The sequence below is a fragment of the Ovis aries genome, chromosome 2 (assembly GCF_016772045.2).
Source record: "Ovis aries strain OAR_USU_Benz2616 breed Rambouillet chromosome 2, ARS-UI_Ramb_v3.0, whole genome shotgun sequence".
In the NCBI taxonomy this organism is placed as follows: domain Eukaryota; kingdom Metazoa; phylum Chordata; class Mammalia; order Artiodactyla; family Bovidae; genus Ovis; species Ovis aries.
In genome coordinates this window covers 25,598,083-25,621,257 of record NC_056055.1, presented here as the reverse complement: position 1 = coordinate 25,621,257, position 23,175 = coordinate 25,598,083, and the positions used below count along the sequence as shown (strand labels likewise).

The following is a 23,175-nucleotide window of genomic DNA, read 5'->3' as shown; positions in this document are numbered from 1 at the left end:
TTATTGTTTTTCAGGTATGGTTAGACCATCAGATCAGGAAACAATTGTCACTAAAAAGATAGTTTGTTATACTCATAGATCCTAAGATGTGGGGCATGGCATGCTATGCGGTGAGTAGGGGAACACATGGGGAAGTAGCAGAAGGCAGAGGGAGAAGGGAAAATGTGGAAAATAATCTTTATTATGGTATCTCTGGGAAAGAATGAGCAAGACAGAGGAATAGGGCTAGTTTGAATAATTTCAGCAGACTCTGGGGCAAAAGTGTTATCTTTGATTGTCCTGTGCCTAGTTCTAGGGTGATTAGGGAAAAGCATGACTGTGACAGCCCCAGAAAGAAGGTGGTTGGGATATGAGCTCTGCATTGGTTGACCTGCATAAAAAAGGTGTGCTCATAGGTGAGTAATTTACATCTCTGGGAACTGGATAACTATGAGAGGCACAGTTCTTCCAGGGTCAGGAAGGCCTCAGATGTCAAATCATCAGAAATACAGAAAATAAAAGGCAAGGTAGATACACTGGCAATCTCTGTCATGGATAGGAAGTCAGGATTTTGTGAGATGGCTCAATCATCAACATTTCCCCAGTATTTTATGTTTTTTCTAATTTTTCTGGAGAAATAAAGCAATGAATATTTTAAAACCATATCTAAATGCTAAAAAAATGAAGAAGCACTTCCTAAAGTCAGATGGAATAAGTGACTAGATTAAGAATCCATTTGCTATGATCACTCTGCTGAAACTTCTAACCTCTGTCTTTAGAGTGTTACATGCTCTGTAGCCAAAATCAGATAAAGCACTGAAAATAGGGCCCACTGAGAAATATCTCCTCTTTTCTGGGTCCATTTTTAATCTCTATGCTTAGCCATAATCAAGCACTTACTGTCACTTATATGAGCTATTTTTGTGTTGTTAGTTTTTTCTAATTTGGTAGAAATAGATGACCAGTAAGAGATATTGCCTGTGCAATGAAGTCTTTTGCATCATTCAAGACATCCATTGTCTCATTAGGCTGAAAAATATCACATGAAAAGATTAGGGGACATGATGGTTGCTAGGGGACACCCATCTCACACATAGGAAATTTCCTGTGGGTTTCAGCTGTGCCAGGGTTAAGGGGTGTGACTTTTTCCTGACCACACAGAGCATCCAGCCCTCAGCCCTCTGTTTAGCGGTCCCTGTAAGTGTCCAGAACTTTTGGGCAGAGTGTGGAGGATGTGGTGATAGATCCACACCCAAAGATCCTCATCCTCACTACCCCTTCTAATCGTCCCCTTGTTCCCTTGTGGTCAGTGGTGTGATGGTGCCAGCTCCTGCTGGATCACAAGATTGAACTGAGTTCATTTTTTCCTAACTCTGAGCTAACTGAGTTGAGAGCAACCACAACAGAAATGTGTACATCATAACAAACACTGTAAATCAGGGCTTTCCTTTCCTTCTCTCCCTTTTCGGAAGCGTGTGTGTGGCCTAAGCAGGCTAAATTACTTCAGTCATGTCCAATTCTGTGACCCTCTGAACTGTAGCCTGCCAGGCTCCTCTGTCCAGGATTCTCCAGGCAAGAATACTGGACTAGGCTGCCATGCCCTTCTCCAGGGGATCTTCTTGACCCAGGGATCGGACCCACATTCTTATGTCTCCTGCACTGGCAAGCAGGATTTTTACCACTAGTGCCACCTGGGAAGACCACTGGTTGTGAAAGAATTATCATGAAACTGTTGCTTGCAATGTAAGAAAGTGTTACCACTTTCCCCCTCTGAGACTTTGTTCTCCAAACATTTTCTTCCTTTCTGGTTGCTATCCATCTTCATGCCACTTTCAGGAGACTCTTCTTCACTGTTCTTTCAACACATCAGTTACCAGTTTACAGTTAAATTCATTGCAAATGATTACTTTCTAACTTTTCTTTTTTAAATTATAATACTGAGGGCTGATGGCTATGGTGAAAACTATTGTAGCCTTTGGAAACATTTTTGGAAGCATTAAAAAAAGCTGAAGTATCTTATAACCCAGTGACCTAACATTGCACTTTAGGCGTATCTGAAACTAATTTGAAATATAAAAGAAATAATCTTCCACTCATAGATGTCCTTGTCAGCCTTAATTAGTAGAAGACTGAAAAAAAAAACAAACAAACAAACTAAAAGCATCTCTACAACACCAAGCAGACTGTGTGCTATTGGATAGTAAGAATAGTCAGCCTGAGGCACTATCAGTGACTTAATTATCGAAATAAAATTAAATCGGGTTCACTAAGTCAGGAAAGTGTGTCTTACATTCTTTGGAAAAACATTTGGGAAACTTTTTCTGGCTAGTGCTCAATTAAACCAGGAAATTAAATTACCCGGAACACTCGATTAATTGAAGACTTTCTTAATTGAGATTTTTTGCAGTCACAGTTAAAACAAGAAGCTCTGCAGAGTCTCTAGTGTAGGGCTGTTTCTGCTGTTAGACAGAAAAATAACAGTGTCAAAGCCTGACTCTCTGCTCTGTACTGTGATTGGGGGCAAACGAACACCTTCATTTCCTCAGCTGAAACTGGGAGCAATATCTTTTAGGACTAAATGAAATTCAAGGGGCAAAAGACTTGGAATAATGTTCTCACATAGTAAATACTCAAAATGTCACAGCAATGATCGTCTCAATCAGTGAGAGCTGTTCCCAGGCAGGGTACATGAGAGAGCATCTCACTTCTTATCTTGAATTCTACCTTCAATCTTGAATTACTTTCCTCTGTCTTCCTTTTTCTTTCATTAATTGTAAGACCATGCTTTCCACGAATCAACTAGAATTGGACCAAAATGTGTGGTGCTCTGAATTAGTCTTCTTCTGGGTTAAATATATACTGCTTCCTTTCACACTCTCACTCTCTCTCCTCTCTTTTAAAATCCTCTATTGCTTTCATTCACACACAACTCAAAATAGCTGCTTTCAGGAAGTGCTAAATATAGGTACTCTGAAAGAGCTAGTTTTATCCTTCCTTTCAAGATCCTGTTCCCTTTGAGTTCTCTGAGAAGTTTTCCTGGGGAATTGGGGAGGAATTTGCTTCCATGTCCTGATGTAAGCCCCAGAGTCTCCTCCTGATGTCTTGGGGCCTCCTCCTCCAGCTTCCAGGCCAACTGGGGTCAGTGGACACCTTGCTGAGGGTCAGGGTCTTTGTGATAGCTTGCCACCCTCCCCACGCAGCATTAGTAGAGGGCTGCGAGGAGCTCAGCTGTCCTTCTTCTGAAGGCCTATACTTAGTTGTGTATAAGGGAAACCTTAATGACAACTATTAGAACTTCCTCAATACTGGCTTGATTACTAAGATCTTCCTCTTGGTAACCAGGAAGGGATGCATTGCAGAGGTCCTTGGATTTCTCCAGATGCCTCCATTTTGGTTCCATGAAAGATAGCTGCTTCATCACCAAGAAGTGGGCCACATCCCATGCAGCAAGCAAGAGGAAGGGCAAAGGCAAAGCAAGGGTGCCTGGCAGCTGCACTTTAATGGAGCTTTCTGGAATCCCTACCTCACAGCCTTAGCTAGAATTTCACAGCCAGCAATGTCTTCCATGGCCACTGTTCCGCAAAGGAAGCAAGAGTGTTACTCGTAGACTGGCCACTCACAGTGAAGTTGGCATTCTGGTAGGAAAGGAGAGAAGACATACCTGCCCTGTCCTTTTATTATTTATACTGTCACCTTGCACAACTGTATATGTCAGTTAGACACCCTGAACAGTAGGATTAAAGGCAACTGAATATAGAAAACAACATCATTCCTAGCCTGGCTTTGTTACCATTCTTGTCAAAATGTCTCTACCAAAAAATTTTAAGACACACCACCAACACTCACCCAACATCCCCCCCCCCCCCACACACACACAAATGGACACACACAGAAGGGAGCTGTAATGCTATCCCATTACACTCATCCTCAGCAGTTACCCAAAGTCTCAGTTTAGTTCAGTTCAGTTACTCAGTCATGTCTGGTAGTCATACATGACTACCAGAAAAACCATAGCTTTGACTAAATGGACCTTTGCTGTCAAAGTAATGTCTTAGATTTTTAATACTCATGTATGGATGTGAGAGTTGGACTATAAAGAAAGCTGAGCACTGAAGAACTGATATTGTTGGACTGTGGTGTTGGAGAAGACTCTTGACAGTCCCTTGGACTGCAAGGAGATCCAACCAGTGCATCCTAAAGGAAATCAGACCTGAATATTCATTGGAAGGACTGATGCTGAAGTTGAAATTCCAATACTTTGGCCACTTGAGGCAAAGAACTGACTCATTTGAAAAGACTCTGATGCTGGGAAAGATTGAAGGAGGAAGAGGGGACGACCGAGGATGAGATGTTGGGTGGCATCACCGACTTGATGGACATGAATTTGAGTAAACTCCGGGAGCTGGTTATGGACAGGGAGGCCTGGCGTGCTGCAGTCCATGGGGTTACAAAGAGTTGAACACAACTAAGTGACTGAACTAAACTGAGCTGAACTAGGTTGGTCATAGGTTTTCTTCCAAGGAGCAAGAATCTTTTAATTTCATGGCTGCAGTCACCATCTACAGTGATTTCAGAGCCACCCCCCAAAATTAACGTTCTCAGTGTTTTCATTTTTTTCCCCATCTATTTGCCATGAAATGATGGGACCAGGTGCCATCATCTTAGTTTTCTGAATGTTGAGTTTTAAGCCAACTTTTTCACTTTCCTCTTTCACTTTCATCAAGAGGCTCTTTAGTTCTTCTTCACTTTCTGCCATAAGGGTGGTGCCATCTGCATATATGAGGTTATTGATATTTCTCTCAGCCATCTTGGTTCCAGCTTGTACTTCATCCAGCCCAGCATTTCACATGATGTACTCTGCACAGAAGAAAAGTTATGACCAACCTAGATAGCATATTCAAAAGCAGAGACATTACTTTGCCGACTAAGGTCTGTCTAGTCAAGGCTATGGTTTTTCCTGTGGTCATGTATGGATGTGAGAGTTGGATTGTGAAGAAAGCTGAGTGCTGAAGAATTGATGCTTGTTAACTGTGGTGTTGGAGAAGACTCTTGAGAGTCCCTTGGGCTGCAAGGAGATCCAACCAGTCCATTCTGAAGGAGATCAACCCTGGGATTTCTTTGGAAGGAATGATGCTAAAGCTGAAACTCCAGTACTTTGGCCATCTCACTGGAAGAGTTGACTCATTGGAAAAGACTCTGATGCTGGGAGGGATTTGGGGCAGGAGGAGAAGGGGATGACAGAGGATGAGATGGCTGGATGGCATCACTGACTCCATGGATGTGAGTCTGAGTGAACTCCGGGAGTTGGTGATGGACAGGGAGGCCTGGCGTGCTGCAATTCATGGGCTCGTGAAGAGGCAGACATGACTGAGCGACTGAACTGAACTGAACTGAACTCAACTCTGCATAGAGGTTAAATAAGCAGACTGACAACATTCAGCCTTGACATACTCCTTGCCTGATTTAGAACCAGTCTGTTGTTCCGTGTCCAGTTCTAACTGTTGCTTCTTGACCTGCATACAGATTTCTCAGGAGGCAGGTAAGGTGGTCTGGTATTTCCATCTCTTGAAGAATTTCCTACAGTTTATTGTGATCCACACAGTCAAAGGCTTTGGCATAATCAATAAATCAGAAATAGATGTTTTTCTTCAACTCTCTTGCTTTCTCAATGATCCAATGGATACTGGCAATTTGAAGTCTGATTCCTCTGCCTTTTCTAAATCCAGCTTGAACATCTGGAAGTTCACTGTTCACATACTGTTGAAGCCTGGCTTGGAGAATTTTGAGCATTATTTTGCTAGCGTGTGAGATGAGTGCAATTGTTGAAAAAGGCAATCCCCCCCCCCAAAAAAAGAAAGAAAAGTCTCAATTATTCACTCCAAAACAGTGCTTTTCTAACTTGAACAGTGAATGAATAACTTTGAAAAAAAAAAAAAAAAGAGGTTGGTAGTGATCTACACTATTTGTATTTTAATGTTACTTAACATGTGAAATGGGACTTCCCAGGTGGCATTAGTGATAAAGAACCCATGTGCCAATGCAGGAGACATAAGAGACGTGGATTAGATCCCTGGGTCTGGAAGATCCCCCAGAGGCATGGCAATCCACTCCAGTATGCTTGCCTGGAGAATCCTATGGACAGAGGAGCCTGGTCAGCTACAGTCCATAGGATTATAAAGAGTCAGACATGACTGAAGTGACTGAGCACTGCACACATGCAATATGTAAAGCACAGAATCTGGTTGAACTTCTTAAGTTTTTCTCTTTCATGCATTTTTAAAACGAAAACAAAATTTCAGTGCAATTTCAAGTAAAGCTATCAACTTTTGCAATCAATTAAAATCATAGTAGCATAATCGTAATGGGACATGAGTTTTTTTCCTCAGTGGCTGCTCACAGATGCACGCGGCAGCCGTGGCTCTGATTCTGCAGTGTGAAAGCCTGCAGCCGACTGTGCTAGATGCTGGCTTAGGTCTCCCATCATTCTTTTCTTTTCAAGTCATTGCAAAAATTTTTATTTATGCTGCCCTAGATGTCATTTGGCCTCCATTTCTTTTCCACCAATGATAAAGTTAATTTCCCTTGGTGCTGAAGGTATCATAGATAAACGTGGAGTTTCAAGGCAGGATGACATCTCAGGTGATCTTCCTATTGTTGCTGATCATGGCAACAGTTAACTCCTTCTACTTCCCTCTCTACTTTCTCATCAATTTTTGCCTCTGGATACTTCCTGAAATAAGAAATTTCCTAAGAATATGAAAACCAGAAAAAGCAAAACTTCTTCTTGTAATGGTTTGATTAGCATCTCAGGCAAGTTCTATTATCTACCTAGAATAGGGGTGAAGTGGGTGGAGGGGAAGATTGGGTTCTTTTAGTGGCATATAAATGTTTCTCATATTTTTAAGAGAATTAAACAGCTTAATCAGGTGTCCCCATGCTTTTGGCCTTGGGCTTTAGTCGGTCATCATTATTGAGTGTGAAATCTGTTTAGAGCACTGCAGTAAGTGGGATGGGAAAAGGAAAAGTTGGTTCTCTCATCAACAGCAAAGACTAGGGAGAAATTGGCATGTTGGAAAACCTGGAGCAAGGTAATGCAGAAATGAGTTTACCATCTCTTGATGGAAGTACATTTTTGTGATTTTGCTATATAATTTAACATCAGAATTTCATCACACAATTCCTTAAGAAATTAATGACCACACACTATCCCAGCATTCCACTTTGGTAGAGAGTCTGCACTAAAATGCAGTGGAGATCAGAGTTTTGTCTAATATCCAGAGAAGAAAAGGAATCCGCTCCACAGATCAACATATATTTGAAGGGACACTTTAGGATTTGAGGAATGTGTTTATCAATCATTTTCTTAGGAATGACACCCAGCTACAAACAAAACTCTGATCCATAAAATTGCTATACTGTTAGTGATAACAGCTGGAAGCTAGATCAAATCCTGTTTTTTCTTGACATAGACTGACTAAAAATTAAAGAGAAAAAAAAAAAGCAGTGGAGAAAGGTAGGGGAAATGTGGGCAGTATTTCAGAATCACTTGCATGCAACATGGGCTATCCTGACTAATACTGTTAGGAAGTTCAATTCTTCACAACTTCTGAAGAAGGAGCAACCCCAGATAACCAGGGCAATTTCACTGCTTTTTAGAGGAGACCCTCTACCCAGCCAGAACAGTGGATTGGTGGGCAATCTTTAGTTCCATTTCCCAGCTATTTTCTTCCTTGCTGGCTTCTTTCCTCTGAGTATGGGGAAAAACTATATTTCCTAGCCCCTTTAAAGTTTGGTAAAAACAGATGACTAACTCTGCCCCATGGGTTGTAAATAGAAATAATGTATGTTACTTTTATTCCAGAGATCCTAACTGCCTTTCTCAAACCCTCCAGAGCTCTAATTTATGGCTGCTTTAACATCCTGGATCCTGTCAGAAGACATGCCCAAGCTAAGAGACAGAAGATATGCAGCAGGATGAGAAATAAACCTTTGTTGCTTCAAGGCGCTGAGATTAGGGAGCAGTGAAATAGACCTGGGGTAACTGGCACTGCTCCTTCTGTTGGTAGATCTATAGTTTGTCCTGAGATTATGCACTTACAACGGAGGATGCGAAACCCTCTATACTGGTGTTTGGAAATGCTATCATGTGCCACATGGGGAAATGGTGTCTGCCTACCCTAATCTCGCCTATCATTTTGGTTTACATTTACTGGTTATTTTGTTCAAGTTATTTTCAATTTCAGGCACTATCCATATGACTGCGGATTTAGACAAAGGCCACTGTCTCAGAGGAGCTTGCTGAAGATGGTCTTCTGGGCAGGATTTTGGAGGCAGGAATAGCTCTTTCAAGATTCAGGAACAGTATCTTAATTTCCTGTAAATAAAGGTACTAGCTACAGTGGGAATGGTGAACTAAGTGGTTTTAATGAGGCTTCAAGGAGCAGACAATGTTGGAGCAGAATTTAAGGCCTCTTACTACCAGTTGACAGTGAATTTTAGATATTCGAAGTTGTTTCCATGACAATTAGTTGTAGGAAGTTGGGATCATTTTTCAAAAGAGATTCTAGATCATATAAAGGAATAGAGACATACTTAGCCTCCAAGTTCTCTAATTCTACAGGAGAACATAATTTTAGATGGCATTTGAAATTATTTACATAATACATGCTTTATTATGCGCTATGAAGAAAAAACATGAATGTCATTGGCAACCATGGAAACACTGGCAAAATCTGACAATAGTAGTATTTCTGTCTCTTCCTCTCTCCATAGCATAAAGAAGTTAAAAAAAGGGAAATGAAAACTGAACAGATACAAACTAGAGAGAAATGGAAATCTTTATCTAAAACAAGATAATTGTATTTTGTGATGCATTATATTTGTACAAGTCCCCAAAATACAATGAACCATGGAAATCTTGCTCATATGCTTTGTAAACATAAACCCCACCCATACTGAAAGAACAAATAAATACCTAGATACACTGAAGTACCAAAATAATCTGCTCACCTTGAAAGAGGATAGAATGAACTGACATCACCATCAACTTCTGATGAAAATTTCTGTATTCATCATAGCTCCTATGAAATGTAGCTCTCATTGTATGTGGTAGAATTTGATTAGTTCCTTGAAAAATGTTGAAATTGTGGGTAATTAATCAAGTCCATTTCACCTGCCTTCACCAGTCAAGGTCATTTGAAGACTTGCATGTCCTCTAAGCTGCACAGAGCCTAAATAATAAGATATTTGCCTGAGTTGTTTCCAGTGGAGTCCAGTTTGAGCTGAACTGGTTGACACTTGATTGGCCACCAGCAGGATTCTACTGGGCACATGTGAGTGTCTACTGGCTCCGCGACCTTGTGAACATACAGAGGCCTGAGCTTAGTTAATGCTTGCACAAAAAGATAGTTATTTGCACCTTTTTCCAATCACCATGCCCCATGTTCCCTATGCCTTAGGCCACTCTTTTCCTTTATTACTTATCCTGTAAATACCCTGAACCCCTTGTGTTAGGGGAGGCAGACTTGAGACTCATTCTCCTGTCTCCTTGCTTGCCTGCCTTGCAAACAAACCCTGTCTTTGCTGCAAACCTAGGCATCTCAGAGTATGGCTTGCTTCCTATTGGGCAAAGCAAACCTGGTTTGGTAACCACGTGATATGTATGATAAAATTTGGATTATAATCTGTAGCACATGGCTGCAAAGGTGAAAGCAAACTCAAGCTATAGTAGTTAGGAATTTTCTATGGCAAGTGAAAATCACCTTTAGACTTTATAGGTAAAAAGCTTTTCTTTTATAGCACTCATCATGAATGTCTAAGTTTTCTGTTGGAGAAGTTAGTGGTAAATTAAAAAAGAAGAACAGCAAAACATTGCAAAAATAGGCCCCTCAAAAAAAGGAAGAGTGGTTGTTTGTGAGCTTTGAATCTCCTCCAAATTCTGTGGATCTGAAACAGGAGGCAAGGGAGCAGGGCACAGCCTTTAAAAGAATGACATAGCCAGAGGATGTGATGAAAACTGGTTAGAACCAAATAGATCCAAGATGGAGGATGAGTTGACTTCCTCTAGACCTTGAACCTCAGTATACATTCACTGTAATACACCATCATGCTAAATGACACACCCACAGACACCATGACAGTCCCAAGCGGAGGGTGTTTCTGTCTAAATAAACCCACTTCTCACTTTGTCACTCATTGAATTCTTTCTGTGATAAGACTTTAAGAGCCTGAGCTTCAGTGTGTCCTGAAACTAAGTGTGTCATCTCAGTTAAAAGACCGTGGGTTCAAATCCCAATCTGAGTTACATGCTTCTAGATCTAATAGACAACCAATCGCTTCTATCCTATTCTATACCATGTTTGAGTGGAGAAACCCAAGGGTTAGCACAGATGATGGAGAAGGTGCAAAGAGTTGGACAGGACTGACCGACTTCCTTCCACTTTTCACTTTCATGCTCTGGAAAAGGAAATGGCAACCCACTCCAGTGTTCTTGCCTGGAGAATCCCAGGGAAGGGGGAGCCTGGTCGGCTGCCGTCTGTGGATCTATGGGGTTCCACAGAGTCAGACACGACTGAAGCGACTTAGCAGCAGCAGCAGTAGCAGCACAGATGATTTAAGCATTACAAAGAAAAAAAAAAAAAAAGATGTGTGGGTCTGGGCTCCTGTGATCAGACAGGAGAGTCGGAAGTTGTGTGGGGGAGGTGACTGTCACCCTGAGGCCTAGACGGAAGACTGAGAAGAGCCTTGCAGTTCTGGACAATAGCACCTGTAAATACGGTTCCCCGGCGAAACTGATTAGGACCAGCTTAAAAAGGTGAGTGGGGCTTCCCACGTGATGCTAGTGGTAAAGAACCTGCCTGCCAATACAGGAGACAAAAAATTTGTGGGTTTGACACCTGGGTCATAAAGATCCCTTGGCGTAGGAAGTGCCACTCCAATCCAGTATTCTTGCCTGGAGAATTCCTTGGACAGAGAAGCCTGGCAGGCTACAGTCCATGGGGCCACAAAGAATCAGATGCAACTGAGCACACAAAAAGGTGGATACCATGTAAGTAAAATGTTTTTCTTTTAAATTTTAAATCCTATTGTTTATGTTATATATATTAATTTATTAATCCTATATTCCTAGTTTACCCCCCCACCCCCTTCCCATTTAGTAACCATAAGTTCTTTTATTTTTATTTTTTGCTAAACCTATGAATCTGTTTCTGTTTAGTAAATAAATCTATTTGTATTATTTTTAGATTCCAATATAAGTAATATCATGTATCTGTCTTTATCTGACTTTACTTAATATGATAATTTCTAGGTCCATCTATGTTGCTGCAAATGGCATTATTCCATTATATTTTTATAGTTAAGCAGTCAATATTCTATTATATATACCTTACCTTCTTTATCCATTTATCTTTCATGGATATTTAGGTTCCTTCCATGTCTTGTCTATTGTAATTAGTGCTACTATGAACACTGAAGTGCATGTATCTTTTTGAATTAGAGTTTTCTCCAGATATATGCCCAGGAGTAGAATTGCAAGATCATATGGCAGTCCTATTTTCAGTATTTTTAAGGAATCTCCACACTGTTTGCCATAGTGACTGCACCAATTTACATTCCCCCGACAGTATAGGAGAGTACCCTTTTCTCTACTCTCTCTAGTATTTATTATTTGTAGACATTTTGATGATAGCCATTCTGACTGGTTTGAGGTGCTACCTCATTGCAGTTTTGATTTGCATTTATCTAAACTCCAGTACTTTGGCCACCTCATGCGAAGAGTTGACTCATTGGAAAAGACTCTGATGCTGGGAGGGATTGGGGGCAGGAGGAAAAGGGGATGACAGAGGAGGAGATGGCTGGATAGCATCACTGACTTGATGGATGTGAGTTTGAGTGAACTCCAGGAGTTGGTGATGGACAGGAAGGCCTGGCATGCTGCAATTCATGGGGTTGCAAAAAGTCAGACACGACTGAGCAGCTGAACTGCATTGAACTGAACTGAATAATTTCTTTAGTCATATATGCAGAGTATATCATGCAAAATGCTGGGCTGGATGAATCACAAGCTAGAATCAAGATTCTTGGGAGAAATATCAACCTCAGATATGCAGAGATGATATCACTCTAATGGCAGAAAATGAAGAGGAACTGAAGAGTCTCTTGATGAGAGTGAAAGAGGAGAGTGAAAAACCTGGCCTAAAACTCAGTATTCAAAAAACTGAAATCATGGCATTCTGTCCCATCACTTCATGGCAACTAGATGGGGAAAAAGTGGAATCAATGACAGATTTTATTTTCTTAGGCTCCAATATCATTGCTTATGGTGACGGAAGCCATGAAATTAAAAGACACTTACTCCTTGGAAGGGAAGCTATGACAAACCTAGACAACATATTAAAAAGCAGAGGCATTACTTTACTGACAAAATATGTCTAGCCAAAGCTATGTTTTCTCCAGTAGCCATGTGCGGATGTGAGAGTTGGACCATAAAGAAGACTGAATGCCCAAGAATTGATGCTTTCAAGTTATGACGCTGGAGAAAACTCTTGAGAGTCTCTTGGACTGCAGGGAAGTCAAACCAGTCAATCCTAAAGAAATCAACCCTGAATATTCATTGGAAGGACTGATGTTGAAGCTGAAACTTCAATAGTTGGGCCACCGGATGCAAAGAATCAACTCAATGGGAAAGACCCTGATGCTGGAAAAGACTGAAAGCAGAAGGAGAAGGGGGTGATAGAGGATGAGATGGCTGGATGGCATCACTGACTCAATGGACATGAGTTTGAGAAAACTCCAGGAGATAAGGAAGGACAGGGAGGCCTGGCGTGCTACAATCTATGGGGTTGCAAAGAGTGATAAATGACTTAGCAACTGAATAACAGCAATAATCAGCAATGTTGAGCAAATTTTAATATGCCTATTGACCATCTGTATGTCTTCTGTGGAGAAATGTCTACTTAGGTCTTCTGCCTTTAAAAAAACAATAGGATGTGAGGTTTTTTTTAATAGGAAAAAGCATTGTCTTTCATCTTTCATCTTCTTTCATTTTCCAAGAACAAGATGCCCCCCCCCACCCCCAACCCATGCATTGGTTGTGTTCTTGGAGCCAGGATCCACTTGAGTAGAAGGCCCTTCACAGACCTAGGATCAGTCATCTGCAGAATAAAAGGCTAGCCAGGAACACAAAATCCACTGAAATTTTATTCACGCCAAACTGTACAGGTCTGATGAGCTTTTCAGTCTCATTTCTGAGATGACATTCTCAATATTCCTTATTTCAGAAGCAAGAAAGTCTTTTCTCTGTTTGCATTCCTTCCTATCTCCCCTTCAATAAAAGGTCTTGTTAAAAGGGAGTCAAGAATCCTCTCAGGAGAGACTGTGGGCACAGGTGATAACCTCTATTCTTCAGCACAGGTGCCAACTTCCATGCTTTCTTCACATCTTCTTGGGTTTACGTGGCTATATGAAAATTATTTTGTGAAGAGTTGGTTCCAGCCCTTTATAAAGAGCATATTTTTAAAACAGAAAAGAATATGAAATGAATTTGTTCAGTGAACCATCAATTGCACTCTTGGGCATTTCTCCCGGAGAGATGAAAACTTATGCTGAAATTTGTACACAAAGGTTTGTAGCAGCTTTATTTGTAGTAACTCAAAACAAGAAATTACCCAAATGTCCTTCAATGCATGAGTGGCTGAACAAACCCTGGTCCATCTATTGCAAAGCATGAGTTCAGTTCAGTTCAGTTCAGTTGCTTAGTCGTGTCTGACTCTTTGAGACCCCATGAATTGTAGCAATCCAAGCCTCCCTGTCCATCACCAACTCCTGGAGTTTACCCAAACTCATGTCCATTGAGTTAGTGATGCCATCCAGCCATCTCATCCTCCGTCGTCCCCTTTTCCTCCTGCCCCCAATCCCTCCCAGCATCAGGGTCTTCTCCAATGAGTCAACTCTTCACGTGAGGTGGCCAAAGTATTGGAGTTTTAGCTTCAGCATCAGTCCTTCCAATGAACACCCATCCTCATCAATCAAATTAGACAGAATATTGATGTACTCAACAGCTTGAGTGGATCTCAAGGAAATTATACTGAGTGAAGAAAGCCAACATAGCCAATTTCAAAACATATATATTGGATGATTCCTTTTTCTTAGCATTCATGAAATAACCTAATCAAAGAGATGGAAAACATATTGGTGGTTACAAAGTGTTAGGAATAGGGGAGTAAAGTTGGGGTACCACTAAGCTTGTGACAGTTTGTTATAGCACTCATGGGAAGTTAATGCAACCAATTTTTATTTTGAAAAAATTTAAACTTATGACTCATTGCAAAAGTAGTATGAAGCACACCCATATGCCTTTCACCTGGATTAACTTGCCACATTCAGTTCTCTTCTATATGTTCATGCATTTTGCTGACTCATTTCAAAATGAGTTGTAAGCATCATGTCACATTTCCCTTAAATATTACAGCATGAATTGAAGGACAAGGACACTCTCCTGTGTAGATAATAGAATTGTCACATTCTGCTACTTTAACTTTGATGCAATATTTTATGCAATAGAGTTCAATACTCAAATTTCTCCAATTATCTCAATAATATCACTTATTCTTGTGCTTTTTTCTCCTAATGCAAGACCTAATCAAGGATTCCACATCACATCTAGTTGTCATGTCTGTATTTAGTCTTTTAAGTCTGAGAAGTTTCCAGTGTTTTTTAATTTCTCTCTTATGATATTGATAACCTTGCAGAATCTGAGCCAGTTGTTTGGTAGAATGTCTCTCAATTTGGAACAAAAAAATAGATTGTTTTCTCATGTTCAAGTTCAAGATAAACATCTCAGAAGGAGTATTATGTAACGTTAGTTTGAATTTTTCAGGGCCTCACATCAGGAGGTATATATACATATGTGACTTCAAATTTTATTTTTAAAAAGTATCATACAGTAAAAGAGACATTGGCTTCTCTCGTGGCTCAGATTGTTAAGAATATGCCTGCAATGCAGGAGACCTGGGTTAAATCCCTGAGTCAGGGAGATCTCCTGGAGAAAGAAATGGCAACCCATTCAAGGATTTTTGCCTGGAGAATTCCATGGACAGAGAAGCCTTGTGGGCTACAGTCCATGGGGTGGCAAAGAGTCGGACACAACCAACTGACTAATACACTTTCTATGAATATGAAGATATATATCAATTCATGTAATTCCCAAGTTCTATGAATTTGAAAACATGAATAGATTCATGCAATTCCCATCAGAATTGATACACAATATAGTTCCATTCCCACAAAAACTCTGAGCTCCTACCCCAATCCTAAAGAATCAGAACCCAGCATTTTAGCAAAACCTTTGGTGGCTCAGACAGTTAAGCATCTGTCTACAATGCGGGAGACCTGGGTTCAATCCCTGGATTGGGAAGATCCCCTGGAGAAGGAAATGGCAATCCACTCCAGTACTATTGCCTGGAAAATCCCATGGACAGAGGAGCCTGGTAGGCTACATGTAGTCCATGGGGTCACAAAAGAGTCAGACACGACTGAGCGATTTCACTTCACTTCACTTCAGGGATGTTAAAACTAAGAAGAACTGGTTTAGAGAATTTAAATAATATTTGAAAACTTCTTGGCACACAGAAGATCATCAATAAACTATGCCATCTTAAATCTCTCTCTCCATTATTATTAATAGAAGATTTTCTAAGTGAATACATTTCTGTTGAATTATGTGAGCAAGATTCATTGATTTGTAGTTTCAATAAAACAAATTACACATTGGTCAAAGACATGTTCTTAATGTAATCACCACCGCTACATCACTTCACTCATCATTAAACCATCATCTCTCTGTTTTGGTAACTCAAGGAAGCATTCATTAGCTGAGATTATCGACACCTACCCCCTGTGTGTATGTTTACACAAACCCATGCACACTTGCAAACCCTCCAAATAGCTTTTTGTTTTTTCTTATGTAAGATGATAGTATTATAACTAATTCCCTAAGTGAGCCTTCTACTAAAGAAAGCATTCTAATAATACTGAGGGAGCTGAATGGGGTTTCTGGGTCTCCTGCCCTTTATCCTCATTCTGTAATTGATATAAAGAAGACAGTTCAAAGGACCTGCAAAGGATAAGCTGGGCTCAGGTAGGCAGTTTGTGGTCAGACTTTAAGTGTCCATCTAGAGTTGAGTCTATTAGAAAGGCTCAATCCTTTCTGAAACTTGTGGAGTTGGAGACTAAGACCTCCATGTCTTGGGAGGATCTTAAAAGACCTAGGAAATATCTAACATAAAGCCAATCTAATGTCAAGTTAATGGCCAATTTTAAGACCATTTCAATACATCAACCAATTAAATCAAAGTGAATATTCACATATTTGTGTGATGTTGCATTAAAGGCAAGGCTCTCTTAGAATTCTATGGTCCCCAAATGTTAGCTGTCAAGTCCCCAAAAAAGATTACTCCCCAAATTCCTGTTGATCACGAAAAGCTAATTTCTTTTAGATTTATTGAGTATACGAGAACAAATTCCTCAATAATTAATAAGAGTGTCTCAGAGTTGGAAGTTAGAAGAGGTTCATAGAATTGTATTAATTTTTTTCTTTTTGTTTTCTTTTTTTCTTTTTTTGATTTCCCATGAATGTGCGGTGCATGACCAGTGAGGGAGTGGCTGCCTTTCTGGCTATGCCCCGCTACCTAGGATGAAGGGCTCTCAGCACGAAACCCCTGTGCCAACTAGGGGAGGGGGTTCATAGGATTTTAAGGATGAAGATGACTTATTTTTCAGCAATTTTCAATGAAGGAACTGGTTAGGCAGGGAACTGGTTGGGCAGACTTTATGCCTGAGGGTGGTGTGCACAGAGAGAGAAGGTTGAGAAGAAAGTATTGATGATATGTCAGTTTTGATAATAAGCTCTTGAAGTTTTAATGGTTCCCAGTCTTATCTTTCAAGCAAGTATTTTCTGAAACAAGCAGCTATGTCATCCTTCCACAGTCCCACTATCATTTAGCACAGAAGTGGGAAAGCGACTTTGAAAAGTATTTAGCACAAGAGCGCTGTTGGTTTCAGTGTTAGCAAGTGACTCCTTAGATCTTGGATCATTGTAAAGCAGTCCTGGGCCATTAGAGGCATTTAAGATCTGAGAGTGATGAGGTACCACTGATGTTCTACCTTCCTGCTGAGATGTACACATGTGCACCTGTCATGTCCAGAGCAAGCAGGAGAATCCATCACAAGCTCACTCTCTATCCTTTCTCATCTATGCTTTGGCTTTGTTGTTTCATGGGGCTGTTTCCAGGCCTTTCAAAGCCCTGAAAGGAGCAGCATATCATAGTAGATACTTACTGCATGCTGCTGCTAAGTCGTTTCAGTCATGTCCGACTCTGTGCCACCCCATAGACGGCAGCCCATGAGGCTCCCCTGTCTCTGGGATTCTCCAGGCAAGAACACTGGAGTGGGTTGCCATTTCCTTCTCCAATGCAAGAAAGTGAAAAATGAAAGTGAAGTCACTCAGTCGTGTCCAACCCCTAGCAACCCCATGGACTGCGGCCCACCAGGCTCCTCCGTCCTTGGGATTTTCCAGGTAAGAGTGCTGGAGTGGGGTGCCATTGCCTTCTCCGACTTACTGCATAGACTAGGAAAATAAAAAAATTATTCTATGAATATGAAAAATATATATTGAGACAATCTTTTACATAAATCACTGTATTGACTACAGTTGTATTTCCCCTTTCAGTTTTATGGAGCACTAGATCAATTCTCTAAGAGAAAGAGCTTCTGCAGATGACACGTCTGGAGATACGGTATGAATGTCCCTGGAGATACGGTATGAATGTCCCTGGAGAGGTTCTTAGTGCTTCTTGGTGCCCTGCTCAGAGAGGCCCTCTTGTTAGGTCACTGATGAATTTCACTTAAGTGATGTCTCAAATGCATTTGACTGTTGAACATCTTTTATATTTAACAACTTCTATCATCTGGTAGAAACTCACTTTAGTTACATTCTTGAACCACACTGATTTTGGAAATTGCAGGAAAACCATCTTGACGGTCAACCAAAAAGACAGTGAAGTGAAAAGGGATGGATGTGTTGCTGAGAAAAGATTTTTATAACAATAGTTATAATGTCAATAGTTTTGACATTCTGGAATCAAGTATACACCATCCAGAGCCGTTTCACTTTACTGGCATCTATGAGGTAAACATTTGGAAATACAACCTAGTCAAACCAGAGACAATCATATAATACAGACTAGAACAATATGTACGGATGGCCCCTGGCGGGAGGAGACCTGCCTCCATTTAGTATGTAACCTAGCATTGAATCTGGTACCATAACACTGAATGGTGACTCAACAGGGCTTGTTAAACTCACCGTGATACAGCTATGTGTGAATAAAGAAGCATATAGATTCACTTGTAGAATTTACTCCTATTGATTATCTTTTTTTAAAATTAAACATGCTATTTATAAAAGTAGTACCTGTTCACCTTTACAAATTATAATTCTACAGATGATGTTACTTCCACTTTAAGGCACAATTCAGTTCATTACACTTGGTGTAAATTCTTTTAAATTAAAAAACTATATATTTTCTCAATCTTAATCTTTTCCAATATGATCAGAGAAAAACAGCCCATTAATATTTGAATTTGCCTTTAATTAATTTACTACAGATATTTTAAATTTTCATTTTATGATACAGTTGTACATCTGAAAGCAAGTATTTTAGTCAGTATTTTGTGTCGTAATATAGAGACGTTTTATGTGGTTTTGTGATTGGTCTTTGTCATTTAGTACTTCTTTTGAATAGTACTTTAATGTTATCACCCATTAGGAATAGAAAAAAATGGAAAAGTTAATTTTGCTGTTTGTTTGATTGAATTTGAGGATAATAATGGTCTGTAAGGAGAACATTGATACGAGGGACCTCCAAGAAGTATTTACTCAGTTTGGGAATTCTATTTATTCATAATGTGTCTGTTTTCCTACATGCTAAACTATAGCTGGCAGCTTCAGAATGGCTCTCATGACCCATGTCCTGAAATTCACCCCTCTCTGTCTAGGAGATGGACACAATGACTTGCTTCTAACCAAAAGAATAAGGCAAATGTGATGAGATGTTACTTCTGCAAGTAGATTATAGGAGAATGTAACCTCCATCTCTTGTGACTTTTTCATTTTCTTGCACTGATGAACCCAGGCTGAATGTCCTAAGGAGATGCCCACATGGTAGGTAACTGAGAGATGCTGCTTCTAGACAATAGCCTGTGACTAACTGAATCCTGCCAACAACCACACAAATGGGTGTAGGAGCACAACTTTCCCCAGTGAGTCTTAAACTGATGGTAGCCCCAACCAGCACCTTGACTGCAGCTTCATGAGGTACCCCGAGCCAGAGCTGCGCTGCTGTTGGGTTTCTGAGTCACAGAAACAGAGAAATAATCAGTGCTATAGTTTCACTCCATTAACTTTTGGAGTAATTTTCTATGCAGCTCCAAATAACTAATACTATAATAGTTAATTGCTGCTGCTGCTGCTGCATCACTTCAGTTGTGTCTGACCCCATAGATGGCAGCCCACCAGACTCCCTCATCTCTGGGATTTTCCAGGCAAGAACACTGGAGTCGGTTGCCATTTCCTTCTCCAATGCATGAAAGTGGAAAGTGAAGTTACTCAGTCTTGTCTGTCTCTTAGCGACCCTATGGACTGCAGCCTACCAGGCTCCTCTGTCCATGGGATTTGCCAGGCAAGAGTACTGGAGTGGGGTGCCACTGCCTTCTCCGAGTTAACTGCTAATTGAGCACATATTCTACAATGCATAGATCTATCTTAAGTTCATGTGTGTTTTCTCCAAACAATATTTTTATCTTAATAAGAGATATCTTTTTTCTTAATAAAAAAGAAAATATTATTTATGTATGACAGTATTTTTTAAAGTGGACAATGGTATAAGCCCCAAAATATCTTTGTGCTTCACTGCCATAGTTGTGGAGTACACAGCCTTGAAAAGATGGGTCTGTGATTTACTTCTATAATTTTGAAAAGTTTTAGTCTTGGTTGCCCAGTTCAGACTGGCATAGTTAGATTCTATGGTATACCTACAAGGGTGATGGAAAAAGCTGTCTACCCACTGGTTTTAAAATGAGAAGACTTCATTTTGTCCTGGAATCTTGCATCTAAGCAACTATGACTAACTTCTGTAACCAAGTTAATAATGCCAAAGAAGTCTTTCCCTTAGAAACCTCCAATTGCTACCTGCAGCAAAAAACCAAACCAAAACAAAACAAAAAACCCCATTAAGAACAAAAGGCTTCATAATTTGAGAATGTGCTATAAAGCTTAAATGAGTTGTTCTTTATGATAATATCTGCCTTGTATACTGAATAATATCTTCTGGACCCCATGAGTGCTAGAAAGCAAATATTGCAAAAACCCTAAGCATTGTGTCCAATGCTCACAGTGGGAAACTACCAACTATCAGTTTAATTACAACTTTATTACTTACCATTCAATTTGGTTCCTACAGAGTGTATGTTCCTTCAGGGAATACAAAAAATCATGTTCTAATTAAAGTATAATTATACATCAAGGACAGAAGGGCAGGAATCATTTTACTTCTATGCTTACATCAGAATGGACATGAAGATCCTCCACTCTCAAAACCGACACCTGATAATACATACGGTATTTCTACTGAAATACAGGCTTTTACAAAATACTTTTATTTCAAGCTAATGATAATTATATCTCAAAAGATGCAAAGTGATTGTGGGTAAGATTTATACCGATTTCAAGACATTTACATTTTTCATAGAATGGATACTTTTAGGTTTATCCCTTTTTGTTTTGTTAGTACAGTCTCACAATGTAATTCAGTTAGTAACATACAGAGTTTATGGTGAAGACACAGCAATTTTGTTTCTATCTTTTTATCTCCTTGTGTCTGTACAATCTTAAGTTACTCTGAGCATCCCTGAGAATTTTTGCATTCTCTTATGCCTACCTATGATTTCTGCTTTCCTGTGTTGTGCTGTGTTGTGCTAAGTCGCTTCAGGTGTATTTGACTCTTTGTGACCCTATGGACCACAGCCTGCCAGGATCATCTGCCCATGAGATTCTCCAGGCAAGAATACTGCAGTGGGTTGCCCTCCTCCAGGGGATTTCCCGACACAAGGATCAAACTCATGCCTCTTACGTCTCCTGCATTGGCAGGCAGGTTTTTGTTTTTGTTTTTTTACCACTAGCGCAACCTGGGAAGCCCCTTCTGCTTTCCTAACCAGTCCTAATATTTATTGATGTATTCTTATTTTTATCTGATGCAGTATGGTATCTTTCTGGTTTACTCCACTTTTTTGCTGCCATGCTTTCAGTTGTTGTTCGGTATCTAATGAATAAATACATTGAGAGCAACACAGAGAGAATTTTCGAATCAAGAATGAGACAAGATGTCAGCACTTATTCATGCAGCCCGTGCTGGAGGAAGCCCTAGATTCTGTGTACTTTTGCATTTTTGTTGATTAGATCTATGTATTGAATTTAAGCTTATCTTAGTTTTTAAATGAAGTGAAAATGATCACCAACTGCATGGATATTAAAGTGTCAGGAGACAGGACATAACTCTGTGAAAGAAAATGACTATAAATGGAGAGAGTTTCTACAGTTTCTGCCATTTTACTCATTTCTCACCTCTGTTGAAGAAACATTCAACACTGCCTGATATGAAGCTCAAATTATTTTATACCTGTTTCTCTCTTGTGTTCAGTAGCTTTAAAACATAATAGAACACAGCCTCTTGAAATATTCTTCAGAGGCTGAATTTGGGAAAAGAGCAGTTTTGCATATTTTGTTTTAAATGTTGGTGAGGCACAGACTCGATTATTCAGAGACTGATTGACTCCAGTGAGGACATAAGTGTGAGCTTAGATAAGGAAGAGAAGGCGAACCCAAACCAGAGGAAGAAAAGCTGTCATAGCTCATTCCCACTTCCTCACTCACATCTCTGATCTCTTCCTCAGGGAAAGGCAACGCAGAGGCCGTGCATACAACAGAGGCAACAGGCGGCACTTTTGGCCAGGGACTTCCTGAGGAGTAGAGGACAGACCTTGTACAATCTTGATTTCAGTTTAAGACCATATCACCAGGTAAGATTTGTGGATTTCTTTCAAGAATAGAGGAAAAAAAGACTTAAGTCAAAGTTTTATATAAAGAAACAAAAATCAGGTTTCTTTCAGACTTGTAGTCTATAAAAGCACTGTGCGCGCGCACACACACACACACACACACACACACACACAAAACTGAAACGTATTCAGAATTAGGACAAGAAAAAAAATGTATAATACAACACCTGCTGTTGCTGCTGCTGCTGCTAAGCTGCTTCAGTTGTGTCCGACTCTGCACAACCCCATAGATGGCAGCCCACCAGGCTCCCCTGTCCCTGGGATCCTCCAGGCAAAAATACGGGAGTGGATTGCCATTTCCTTCTTCAATGCATGAAAGTGAAAAGTGAAAGTGAAGTCGCTCAGTCGTGGCTGATTCCTAGCAACCCCATGGACTGCAGCCTACCAGGCTCCTCCGTCCATGGGATTTTCCAGGCAAGAGTACTGGAGTGGGTTGCCATTGCCTTCTCCACCACAACACCTAAATCATGTAAATTCCATGAATTATATAACTTATTAATCCAATCTAGTTAGTAATCTGCTGAAAGTGAAACTGAATGTTGCTCAGTCAAGTCCAACTCTTTGTGGCCCCATGGACTGACTATACAGTCCATGGATTCTCCAGGTCAGAATACTGGAGTGGGTAGCCTTTCCCTTCTCCAGGGGATCCTCCCAACCCAGGGATCAAACCCAGGTCTCTCACATTGCAGGTGGATTCTTTACCAACTGAGCTACACGGAAGCCCATACTCTGCTGGTCAACAACAATTATGCTAGTAGAGAAATCAAGAAAATGGCAGACATATCTTATAAAAAACAGATGACAACCAGGAGTGACATTTAATAGCTGCTGTTTCAATTTTTAAGTTTATAACACAAAACACGAAAAATGGTCATATTAGACAAAGCTTTTAGGGGAAAAATAGCTCAACAATGGAAAAAAATCCATAAAAATCAAAGTAGCTTCATATTTATAAACATGAACCAAGAGTCACCAGGAATTCATTTGAGGAAAAAGAAGGACTATAATGATTAAGACAAACAA

At 40.2% G+C, this 23,175-nt stretch overlaps 1 long non-coding RNA gene across 3 annotated transcripts; it reads left to right on the top strand.

The window, feature by feature from the left end:
* The first annotated feature begins 11,292 nt into the window (after positions 1–11,292).
* On the top strand, positions 11,293–21,451 carry LOC132659285 (uncharacterized). Of its 3 annotated transcripts, XR_009599518.1 has the most exons (4): positions 11,293–17,554; positions 17,708–17,774; positions 19,036–19,201; positions 21,018–21,451. It is a non-coding gene; the product is annotated as an uncharacterized LOC132659285 (long non-coding RNA). The 3 variants fall into 3 exon arrangements; XR_009599517.1 differs by having other exon boundaries at positions 19,036–21,451; XR_009599519.1 differs by lacking the exon at positions 11,293–17,554 and having other exon boundaries at positions 17,567–17,774; positions 19,173–19,201.
* Positions 21,452–23,175: the final 1,724 nt, after the last annotated feature.